At 47.7% G+C, this 13,071-nt stretch overlaps 1 protein-coding gene across 1 annotated transcript in view; it reads right to left on the bottom strand.

Moving 5' to 3' along the window:
* Nucleotides 1-13,071, bottom strand: part of LOC136595458 (lysophosphatidylcholine acyltransferase 2-like) — a 51,793-nt gene that overhangs the window by 28,382 nt on the left and 10,340 nt on the right. The window lies entirely within an intron of this gene.

Genomic DNA, 13,071 nt, shown 5'->3' on the forward strand with positions numbered 1-13,071 from the left:
GATCTCTGGTACCCAGGTGGTATACCTGGTACGTGTGCATATAAGGACTTGTTTAACCAGTTGGGGGCGATCCGCTCGCCGCTTTTTGTGTTTGTTTTTTTGTGGGCCAGAACCAGGAGTGGCACGGGGTCCGTCCCCTCTGAGGTAGCCACGGCACGAGGGTCCGTCCCCTCTGAGGTAACCACGGCACGAGGGTCCGTCCCCTCTGAGGTAGCCACGGCACGAGGGTCCATCCCCTCTGAGGTAGCCACGGCACGGTGGTCCGTCCCCTCTGAGGTAACCACGGCACTGGGGTCCGTCCCCTCTGAGGTAACCACGGCACGGGGGTCCGTCCCCTCTGAGGTAACCACGGCACGGGGGTCCGTCCCCTCTGAGGTAACCACGGCACGGGGGTCCGTCCCCTCTGAGGTAACCACGGCACGGGGGTCCGTTCCCTCTGAGGTAACCACGGCATGGGGGTCCGTTCCCTCTGAGGTAACCACGGCACGGGGGTCCCTCACCTCTGAGGTAACCACGGCACGGGGGTCCCTCACCTCTGAGGTAACCACGGCACGGGGGTCCCTCACCTCTGAGGTAACCACGGCACGGGGGTCCCTCACCTCTGAGGTAACCACGGCACGGGGGTCCCTCACCTCTGAGGTAACCACGGCACGGGGGTCCCTCACCTCTGAGGTAACCACGGCACGGGGGTCCCTCACCTCTGAGGTAACCACGGCACGGGGGTCCCTCACCTCTGTGGTAACCACGGCACGGGGTCTGTCACCCTCTGAGGTAACCACGGCACGGGGTCTGTCACCCTCTGAGGTAACCACGGCACGGGGTCTGTCACCTCTAAAGTAACCACGGCACGGGGTCTGTCACCTCTGAGGTAACCACGGCACGGGGTCTGTCACCCTCTGAGGTAACCACGGCACGGGGGTCCCTCACCTCTGAGGTAACCACGGCACAGGGGTCCCTCACCTCTGTGGTAACCACGGCACGGGGTCTGTCACCCTCTGAGGTAACCACGGCACGGGGTCTGTCACCCTCTGAGGTAACCACGGCACGGGGTCTGTCACCTCTAAAGTAACCACGGCACGGGGTCTGTCACCTCTGAGGTAACCACGGCACAGGGGTCCCTCACCTCTGTGGTAACCACGGCACGGGGTCTGTCACCTCTGAGGTAACCACGGCACGGGGTCTGTGGTTGAGGCGGCTGCTGCTGTTAATCAGATCGGTTTTATAATTACTTGTTATTTTATAACTGTTACTTTCATATAAAGAATCAGAATAGAATGATGATAACCAGAGGAAACAAACATTTTTTATAAATCGGGGCACCGCAGTATCTGGGATGCGAGAAGGGGGGTGGGTTTTACATTTAATGGGAATCAAAGTAAAGGGAGCGGTGTGGGTACCGACATGAGGGCTCATATGGTGCCGCTCTCATCCACAGATTGTTGTTTTAGTCAGAAATCAGTACAAATTCCTTGCATCCAGGAAATAGAGAATGTCCTGCAAAAAGGCAAGACTCCAATCAGGCTCTCATGTTGGAAGTAGGCCCGGCTCATTTAAGAAGGCTCTCAGTACATCTTAGGCAGGGGTCACGCGGGACGTATTCCCAGCGGAAACCTCGTGGATTGGCCGCAGCGAAAAACTGCAAGATTTCCGCTGGGAAAGTGCTGCTTCAAGACCCGCGGCACTTAGCCGCATGCTTTTCCGTTATAGAGGAGAGCGCAGCTGCAACAGAAAAAAATATTGACATGCTGCGCCCGGGAAATCTGCGCCGCAGCGCCAGCTTCTGCCGGCTTTGCCGCAACTGATTGGCTCTCCTGTGTGGACAAGATTTTTGACAAATCTCGTCCACATGGCTGGCTAATACCAGGATTAGCGGCCGCAGGCGGACTTGCCACAGAAAAATTCTGGACAAAATTTCCGCGCCAAATCAGTCCTTTGTGAACCTAGCCTTGAGTGCAAGGGACTCGGCTGTGAAGGGGTTTGATGAGTTAATTTATTTCCTATCCTGAGGTAGTTCCGTTGATCAGGACATAGATGAGGGCAGAGTTGCAGGTCATTCCCGGGACGCAGCATGTCAATTTTTTGTCTTCCATTGTGACCCCGCTCCTCTATGGAAAAGCTGGTCGCAACAGAAAAGCGTGCGGCGAAGCTGCTCCAAAACCCGCGGCTTAGTGCAGCTGGTTTTGGAGCTATGCTTATCCAGCAGAAATGTCATGTTTTTTCAATACAGCAAAACCGAGAAATTTCTGCCGGGAATACGTCCCGTGTGACCCCAGCCTTACAGAGTGCGATAGCGCGGGATCTCACGCTATCCTCACGGTGTAACTGTACGCCCTGTGGAGCTAAGTACCATGTCGTGGCAAGGGGTTAATCACTTTTATTACATCTTTTTGGGGGGCGAAATAAACAAAAACATTTTTGACTCCATCTTTTTTTCGTTCCTTTACAAAAAAAAGGGAAAGCACACAAAATACTTGTTTTACATGGATTTAAATTTTTATTTTGCTTCTTTTCTAGGTAGGGTACTTTAACCTATGATTCAATGATTGCTCAGATTATAGGAAAAAAAGATAACACGCTATGACGACCCATCGGCCCTCTGCAACCGGATGGTAGAGGGCCAATGACATTAAAGAGGGAGCTCACTTCTTTTGTTGGTAGCTTACATTGCGGCCTGTAAAGGGTTAACAGTAGTGATGAGCGAGCATACTCGCTAAGGTCAATTGCTCGAGCGAGCATTGCCCTAAGTGAGTACCTGCCCGCTCGAGACAAAAGGTTCGGGTGCCGGCGGCGGGCAGGGAGCTGCGGGGGAGAGCGGGGAGGAATGGAGGGAAGATCTCTCTCTCCCTCTCTTCCCCCCGCTTCCCCCTGCTGACTGCCGCTACTCACCGCTCCCCCGCGCTGGCACCCGAACCTTGTGTCTCGAGCGGGCAGGTACTTGCTAAGGGCAATGCTCACTCGAGCAATTGCCGTTAGCGAGTATGCTTGCTTATCTCTAGTTAACAGCTGAAATCAAAGTTCTCTGTAATTCCTATGATAGAGGTATTTCCGCTATCCGTTACTGCCCTGCAGTTGGCGCTGACTCAGTCCTGAGCTCTCGCCATCTCATTATGGTACACGTACGGCATTTCGTGCGAACCCCATCCCTACCGTGACATACATATATATATATATATATATACATATATATATATATATCATGGGGTGGGAAGGGGTTAAATGAAACGGTTTGACATTTTCAACACTTCACATCCATGTTTACTATTGTAAAAGGGTGTTCTGGTTAAGAAAATGAATGCTATTCTTTGCATAGTGAAAAGTTGTGCAACTTCACAATATACTTTCTGTATCAGATCTTCAGAGATTTTAAGAACTCAGCTTGCTGTCATTTTAATAAGAAACATTCCAGGTCATGTGATGAACGTCCGTACAGTTATGTGTCTTGTATCTGCCATACACTTGTGTGCCCACCACCACATAACCAGATTTTTACCCCCTAAAAAAGTTTCAATTGAGTGACAGCAAGCAGAGATCTTGACATATGTGAGAAACAGAAAAAAATATTGGAAAATTGCATAACTCTTTTGTTATACAGAAAATAACCTTTATTTTCTGAAGCCGGACTACCCCTTCAGTGTGACAGGGTTTAAGAAATCAAACGTTATCCTTGTGTTGTTACAGAGCCGCTTGGTGTGTAGAGACATAGGAAGCATGCTGGGCAATATAGTTGGCGAGGCAATGTATGGCACCCTTAGGCCCCTTTCACACTGGTGATAGCACTATTGGCGCTACAAAATCGCGTGTACATTTTTTTCTAGAGAGAAATCCCGCATTGAATTGCCGCCGCGTGCGATAAAATGACGCAACGTTTTATCGCAAAAGTCAATGGGACTTTCTAATGTTAAAATCGCATCGCAACACGATAAAACGCAGGCTCACTGGCTCACTGGTTTCAAAATGTGCTTTTTTATTAATGCCTCATGCGAAAATCGTGCGATTTTTGCGGTGTTATACGAGAACATCGGAGACTAATTAGGCTGCCCAGCCGGCTCAATACCATCACGGGTGTATCCCGCGCCAATGTGAACTGGAAAGGCAATGTAGAAAGTACATTAGAATGTGCACATTTTCGCACAACAGCCCACATCGTTTACGGATCGTATTTGTGCACGCATTAGCGCCGTGTATTTGTGGAACAAATTATGCTTCCCCCCCCATCTGCAAAAAAATTCACACTTATTGAAATGTCTAATTAGGCCGCCTTCACGCGACCGTATGCATTTTTACGTTCGCCCGTACGCACCGTATTATCGCAGATTTGCCACGATTGAGACTCGGACGTTATTTGCGTATTTCATGCCATTCACACAACAGTATCGGATAGGAGCGCGGTTACACTCGCGAGAGGATGTGGTAGCACTCTATTCAGAGCGCAATGACGTCAAGCTCTCGCAGGCGTGAACACGTTATGTGACGGAGCCCTCGGGGGCGCACACAAGTGTCTGTAAAAACGGAGCGTCTTTTATCAAGTGTTTTGCTCGCAGAGCTGCGTTTTTATGCATTTTGTTTTTGTGCGCGTTTGCCCGCGTTTTTACGACGCATTTTGTACAGTAACAATAGGATGTTGTCGCCACGTTTTTTACGCCCCCTATTCATTTCAAAGGGCGATTTAGTGGGCGAAATATGTGCCGAAACGCCGAAAATGGGACACGCTGCGTGTAAAATATGGTGCAAAAACGCTAATGTGAGGCCCCATGAAATATGTAGAGCTTCAGTGCAGAGTAGTACGCGGGCATGAAAAACGTGCGTAATACATGGTATAAAACCGCTTGTGAGGGAGCGGCCCTAACACTGCTTCTCCCCTGTTGTCAGACAATGGCCGCCGATCGCCATAATCAGTGGAATAGAAGGGTCTATATAACAAGATGGCGTCTGCCGGCCTTCTGTACTGTGAACTATTAAGAACTACAGAGCGATTCACTCGCTAGGAAACCCGAATGTTCCTCAGTAACTTCTCCATTTTTGTCTGGCTCCTCATGAGGAAGATGCTGATGCCTGAGGCGGCCCGCAGGCTGTTGCCCCCGGCAACCAATCACAGAGCAGCTTTCGCTTTCCCTCAGCTCTGGTTTAGGACAGTTTTTGTTTTAGCCCCCTTCATAAATCTCCCGCCATGTCTGTCAGACCATCAACTCTCAGCAACGTGTGCCATTCCCCTGACGTCGTGACACGACCGCTAGACAGGTGTGCGCCACAGACATGTACTCCGGTGAGCATCTCGTGGCAAACGGCTCCATTTAATCAGTGTCAGAATATATCGATGAAGGCTGCGAGACGCGCAAAACTTGTGTGAATATGAATTATGTATTATGTCCATACACACGAGCGATGCTGTGAGGGGGAAAAAACAAAACAAAAACGCAGCAGGTCGTATTTTTTTCCCGCGTTCCTCAGTCTGCCTCGCCCATTGATTTCAATGGGACCTTAAATACGTTGCATGGCTCTCGTGCGATGCGATGATTCCCATTGGAATCAACCAGAAACACTTCTGATCCGCTCTTATGTGTGAGACTCGCACCAGAGGATCGGAATTTCACAGAAGCAATATGAAGCGTTTTTGGCTGAAAGTCGCCTCGCAGCCGCGGAGTAAAAAGTTGATAAGCGTGATATCGGGCCAAAAATTGCGCCCGCCTGTGTGTAACTAGCCTCAGAGACGTGATATGGCGGGAGGCTGCCGCCATCACTGGTGTCACACTAGCAGATGGCCGGCTATATGCAGATTCACATACAAAAGGTCATGGATGCTGCAGGCGCCATTTTCTGCACTCTTCAGAGGGAATGAGGCAAAAGAGTACAAAGTTAGGGCTTAAACAGACAAGCGGATGCACAAATATGCTCACCGCAATGGAGGGTGTTGGTGCATGAACACGTTAGAAGTCTTGTTTACTGTTCAAACCCGTGTAAAAAAAAAAAAAAAAGCGGGCAAGGCCTATCTTTTCTCGCACGCGAGAAACACGGTCGTCAGAATTAAACCATTAAGATCAATAACTATGCTTCTTCATGTTGTGCGTGCGCAAAAAGCTCCACAACCGCGTTCATCTGTTTACGGGCTTATTTAGACGACCTTTAGTGCTGTTAGAAAAGAAAAAAAAACATGAAACGCGACCCCGCGAAGCGCTGGATTCCAAGGTGTTCGGTCTGACGAACAATTTTTTGACGCTTAAAATATTGCGCCTTGAAAAATAGGACATACGCGCCCGTTTTCAGTCGTGCATTTTATATGTCACGTGAAAAGACAGGTCTTCAGGGAGTTACTGGCGTACAACGCAGGGAAAAGAAGGAGGCTCACCCCAACTAGGCGTTCATCGACCTTCTGAGGATTCTACAGCGATCGCTGGTTTCATCGCTTCTGCGTGCTTTTTTTACATTCAAACGGCAGCGAATACAGATCAGGACTTGATTCATTCATCTGGGGCGACCGTTAAACACATACGGTCGTGTGAAGGTGGTCTTAGGGCTTCTTTACACTGGCAATTGCGGCAAAATCGCGTCTTTTTTCCCACAATTTGAGCGTCAGTGCTGCTTTCTCTCACAAAAAGATCAATGTCGCTTAAGATTTTCTCGTGTGATTTTATTTTTTTTTTTCTTCACGCAATTTTGTAGTAATTTTTGCGTAAAAGTCAATAAGACTTTGTAATGTTAAAAATGCATTGCACGGTCGTGCTTTGCGATGCGGTAAAAGGGAGCCAGTATAGGGAAAAAACGCAAAACGCAGAAAGATAGGGCATCCCGTGATTTTTTTTTTTCACGCAACATCGCATGAGTAAAAACATTGCAGATGTGAAGGAAAGCATTAAAAATCATAATTCTGCATTTTTACTAGCTCCTGCATGGCGCAAAAATTGCATGATTTTATCACGTGTGGGTTTTGCAGGAAGGGAATCGGCCTGTATATGATCTGATTTATAAGTCCGGCGCACACGACCGTAAACGTAAAACGCTGCACGTTGCCGCTGTGGAGCCGGCCTATCGCTGCGTATGGCAGCGGTTTTGCACTGCGCATGACGATGTATCTCGCTCACACTGTCGTGCGCAGACTTCCTGGTTTTGTTTAATTTTCAAGCTCTGTCGCTTTGCAATGGCGCGTATAAACGCCGCACATGCGCAGTGTAATTGTGTATTTATAGCGTAAATTACGTGGCCATAGAGAACAATGGGCTTCATGACACAGTAAAGGCTACGGCCTCTTTCACATGCGGACCTACGCGTGCAAAAATCACCGCAGAAAAATCACGCGACTATTAGGAGGAATGGTTTCCTACGGGATCGTTCAGATGTTTTTTGCGCATGTAACATTTCTTTATCTGAACGTTCGCATAGAAAACCGTCGGTTCCAATAGCTGCAGGTTTTTTTACGTGCGTGATTTTTGCACACGTAGGTCCTCGTGTGAATGAGCCCTTAACCGGGCCCTTTTGTTTTTTGCTCCCCCGTTCTAATAAATCATAACTTGTATTTCTCCGTCGCCGTCGCTGTCTGAGGGCTTGTTTTTTGCAGGCTGAAAAAAAATTGTAAGTGGAAAAAAAAATGAAATTCCGCCATCTTTTGGTGCGTCTTGTTTCTACGGTGTACACACTGCAACGGAAATGACATGATAGCTTTAATCTATGGGTCAGTACGAATACTATGTTACCAAATTTATGTAGTTTTTTTTCTTTTTTCGCCGTACTACTTTTATTTTTTCCAAGATATTTAATTTTTTTTAATTATCTTCTGCCGCCATTTTCTGACGGCCATAACTTCTTTATTTTTTCGTTGACGCAGCTGTGTGAGGGCTCTGTTTTTGCAGGATATCCTGTAGTTTTCCGTTGGTACCATTCTGGAGCACATGTGACTTTTTCATCCCTTTTTATTACATTTTTTTCTTAAAGACGGGGTGTCCAAAAAGCAAAATTCTGGTGTTTTTTTTTCTTTCCTGATGACGTTCACTGTGCGGGGTAAATAATGTGCTACTTTGATAGGTTGGTCATTTACGGAAGCACAGTTTTTTTTTTTCTATTTAATAATTAAAATAACCTTTTATTTTTTTATATAATTAGTAAGACTTTTTAAAACTTATTTTCACTTTTTTTTGTCCCAGAGTGAACATGAGCGTGTGATGCTCTGATCGCTCTTGCAATATGATGAAATGCCATAGCCTTACATCATACTGCGAATTGACAGGCAGTCTACCAAGCCACCCCACGAGAATGCCTGGATAAGCATTCTGCTTTGACAGTCCTGGGGCCTTTCAGAAGGCCCCTGGCTGCCATCACACCCGCACGGCTCCCTGTGATCTCCATAGGTTCATTCTCATAAGCGTGTTTCTCACCTCATCTTTCTGCATGACAGGGAAGGGTTGTGACCCAGCGGACGTCGCAGGGAGAAGATGACCGCCGGCCCTTATTAAGCTTTACATCGGCACTGTATGCCACGGAGAGGGGTGAACGCGCGTGTGAACTGGCATTGTGAGTGCAACCCGATTACTGTAAACCTTGTTTATGCACAAATACGCTCCACTGCGACAATCGTCTTGTCGCGTACATTCGTCTGCCGAAGCCCTAGGGCCTCTTTCACACGGCGATTTAGCACGCTGATTTCTGTGCAGAAAAGCGGTCACAGAAACCGCAATGATTTTTACGTGCATTTGCGCTCCTGATATTCCATTAGAGTCTAGGGGGGTAAGCAAATGCGCTCTCATATGCATAAAATTGCGCCGACGGCTCCTTCACACGAATGTACTTTAGTCCCCTTATAATCACAACCGTATAAAGGGAAAAAACGAAACTGCGGATCTCTATGGGATTTCAGTGGTTTTGTTTTCACCACCTCCTTTCCTGCCCGTGATTTGTACGCATGATTTGCCCGTGCTGCCGAGCGTAGTTTCGCCTGTGCCAGTCTGAATAAGCCTTAGGCCTTATTCACAGGACGCCTTTTACATCAGTATTTTGTGAGCCAAACCAGGAGCGGCCCAAAATACGGAAGAAATGAAAATCTTCCCAATTAGACTTTCTCTCCACTTCTGGTTTTGGCTCACAAAATACTGATAAAAAATCCGCCCGTGTGAATAAGCCTTCAATTCTGTGTGCATGAAAAGAAAAATTGTGTCTCACTGGCTTGGCAAGTGATTTATATGCGATGCGTTTTTTCTGTCATATTGGAGCAATATATGATTTTTTTTCACTCGCGTGAAAGTAGCGTGCACAGTATATACAAAATAGCTGAAAAAGCGCAGCTTTAGGCCTCTTTCACACAAGCGTTGCATTTATACGCAAAAGCATCGCGTGGAAGAATTGCGGCAGCGCAGCATTGCTGCAATCTAATCCCTTTTGGAATTAGCGCTGTCTCGTCCATTCACAGGGCTGCATCGCGTAAATGGACTCCGCTGCCACGCTCGGCAGAATGGCTTCTATTAAGCCTTAATAGCTAAATAGAAACCAGCCGTCTTCTGCAACAAGCGGCGGTAAACTCCTTCCCCCTCTCTGCGATTTTCGGCAAAAGATAGGTCATGGCCCATATTTTGATGCTGTGCGGGAGGGGGAGGAGGGGAGGTAATAATCGCCCGTGTGAATGAATGCATTGCAGTCCAATGCTTCACATGGCGGCGATTTGTGGGCGACGTTTATCTGCGAGAAAACATTTGTATGAAAGCAGCTTTATGAGTGCGATATCAGTCCGATTTTCTAATAGCGATATTGCGCTTGCCCGCGTATGTGTATTCGCATCTGCAGATATTTTGCTGGCTTTTGTGCATTCAGAAAAATACCCACCGCTGCTCCCAGCTATTGAAATTAGTCTAACGAGTTCTGGATGCGTTCCTTTCCTGCGCAATTACGCAGCGTATCACGCACCTCCTGGCATATCACATGCATATTTGTGCATCTCCATTGACTTCTATGGGGACTTTTGGTGTGCAAAAATGCCGCAAAATAGAGTATGTTGCATATTTTTTTGCGTGAATTGTGAAAATGCGCACTTGTGGACAAACACATTGAAATCTACAGGGTTCTATTCGCTGCATAAATGCACACGCAAACACACCCATGTGAAGCCAGGAGTTCCTGCACATGGACATTTACACGCGTGTGTTAGCATGCGCAAAATTTCTGAGCACAATACGCAGAGAATAAAACCCATTGATTTCAATGGATTGGTTTTCATTTCCTTTTTTTTTTGCCCAAATGCGAAAAAACCGCTGCATGCTCTACTTTTGTGTGCATTTAAAGTCTATAGGGAGTGCGCAAATGTGCGTGCAATATGCTGTTCAATTCCACGAGAAAAATAACACACCTGGAACTCACTAGGGTAAATAACCATTTAAGTCGGGGAGGGCTCGTTTGCAGCACGCAAATGAATAGGCCCTGTGACACAGAAATGACAGTAAAATACACGTAAAAAAAAAATTGTTCACTGCGTGCAAAAACGCATACGCCCATGTAAAGCCCTTAGCACTCCTTCACACGCGCGTGACGCAATCACGCGAGTGTGTGACGCATTTTCACTCTAAAATGGAGCGCAATCACTTCGTCTTGTGAGCGTTCCTGCGCAGGTAAGTGTCCTTTTCTGCACTGGCGGCCCTGTTCACACCTGAGAGGGACACAACCAGCAGTGAAAATTGACCAGTGGTTGCAGTTCCCACGGCCGATTCTCAGCGCGCAAAAGCACTCGTGTGAAAGAGCCCTCACTGATCTCTAAGGGCTCATGTCCACGGGCAAAATAAGAATTAAAATCCGCAGCGGATTTTAACTCTTCTCCTGCCCGCGGATCCGCACCCCATAGGGATGCATTGACCACCCGCGGGGTAGATAAATACCCGCGGATCGTCAATAAAAGTGATTTAAAAAAAAATGGAGCATGAAAAAATCTGGACCATGCTCCATTTTCATGCGGGTCTTCTATTGAAGCCTATGGAAGCCGTCCGGATCCGCGGGAGACAAAATTCGGAATTTACTCACACCCTCCGTTTCTTCTCTTCTCGGCGGCGCCATCTTCTCTCCGTCGCGGCCGGATCTTTTTTCTTCGGGACGGCGCATGCGCGGGGCACGTCACCGACGTCATCATGCGCATCCGCCGAGCCGAAGAAAGAAGATCTGGCCGCGACGCAGAGAAGATGACACCGCGGCGAAGAGAAGAAACGGAGCGGATGGGAGGTGAGTTAATTCTCATTTATTCTTATTTTCAGCCCTCATGTCCGCGGGGCAGGAGGGACCCGCTGCAGATTCTACATGGAGAATCCGTAGCGGGCCTGATTTTCCCCGTGGACATGAGGCCTAAGGCTTTATTCACACGAACGAGAAACTTGTGCAATTTCTGTGTGATGCAATGCGCACAAAACACGCACGGATGTGAAGTCCATTCTTTTGAATGGGCTCATACACATGAGCGATGTTTTCCCGCATCGCGGCACGTCCTATCTTTGGGTGAGCTCTCGCATCGCATCTCCCATCTACCTCACTGAAAGGAATCCCCGCAGGGATGAAGGGAATCCCTGCAGCTTGGGACGACCTTCATCGGCAAAGGAAGGGGGAAAGAGATTAACATCCCCGTAGGGACTCCCTTTATCCCCACAGGGATGTTAAACACCGTCCCCCCTCCCTTTGCCGGTTGGCTCGCATAGTCTCCCATAAAAGTCTATGTGGCATCAAAATTAGAACATTTTCAATGTTTTCACTCATTCGATGTTGCAAGAAAAAAAAATAGCGGCGTGTTCTATCTTTCTGCGCTTTGTTTATCTCCCATGTTTCCCTATGGCGCCTCCTTTTTATCACATTGCAAAGCACCAACTTGTGATTTCCATGCGATGACTTTTTAACATTAGAAAGTCCAATTGACTCATAAATCGCGAACGGCAGCCATGTTTTTGGGAAAAAAAGCAGCGCTGATGCTCAAAAAAATTGCGGGGAAAAAAGTAGCGATTTTGCCACGATATCGCGATCGCCAGTGTGCAGGAGCCCTTAGGGAGCTTTCACATGAGGGGGGAAGCTAGTCGCACCACAAAACCATCATCAGACTTCTCGTGATTATTTTCAAACTCCTGCACTCGGATGCGGAGTTTGAAAACCCAACGAATGGGAAGAAATTCCCCTCGTTCAGGCGCACCGCAGCTCCGTACTGCCGAGTGTAGTTGTGCCCGCACTCATCTGGAACCGCCCTCACTCTGTATTTGGTCTTTCTTGTGGTTTTCTTTGCAGGTGTATAAAACTACAATTTTTCACACACACACAAAAAAAAAAAAAGCGCAAAAATCTCACACAGATTCACTGAATTTAATTGATTTGAATGAACAATTTCGATCAGTAATACAGACCATAACCGGACGTACTGCGTTTTTTTTTTTTCACGCATGTAAAATACACGTGTGAAAAACACAAGTCTGATTGCCCTAATACAAATCAATGGCGTTTATGCTATCCGTATAAGGGTGCCCACCCACTGGCGTTTTTTTTCACTGCGAAATTCGCAGGGTTTTTTTTTCTGCAGGGGGTCTATGGGACTTGTAATGTAAAAATCGCGATTTACCGCGATATCGCGATTGCGATTTTAGCTTTGCATGTCCCATAGCCCAAAGACCCCTGCAGAAAAAAAAAACGCTGCGAATTTCGCAGTAAAAAAACGCTAGTGGGTGGGCACCCTTAAGCGCGTAATCTGGAGCGCAAATACACCCGTGTGAATGAGGCCTGAGTCTAAGGGTGGCTTCACACGGGCGTATGCGTTTTTGCTAGCACAAGGCATTTGTGAGCGTGTTTGCATGCACAGAGCATCTTCACATGGGCACAAGACACACGCCCGCCCTGATTTAAATGCGCATTCTTTCACGGATCCCATTGTACATTTGTCCACCCCGCATAGACTTCTGCTCACGCAAAAAAGGATAATGTGTACGAACCCATGCGTCTCTGCATTTTGCACATGTACATTTTATCCACACGTGTTAATACGTCCGTGTGCCGGATCCCTAAGACACTACGCCTGCTGTGATTGACTAGTGCTGCCCACATGAGCGGCTCTGGCCAGTGAGATCTGCATGCACACAGTATGCA

Source organism: Eleutherodactylus coqui, unplaced genomic scaffold (assembly GCF_035609145.1).
Source record: "Eleutherodactylus coqui strain aEleCoq1 unplaced genomic scaffold, aEleCoq1.hap1 HAP1_SCAFFOLD_214, whole genome shotgun sequence".
NCBI classification, from domain to species: Eukaryota; Metazoa; Chordata; class Amphibia; order Anura; family Eleutherodactylidae; genus Eleutherodactylus; species Eleutherodactylus coqui.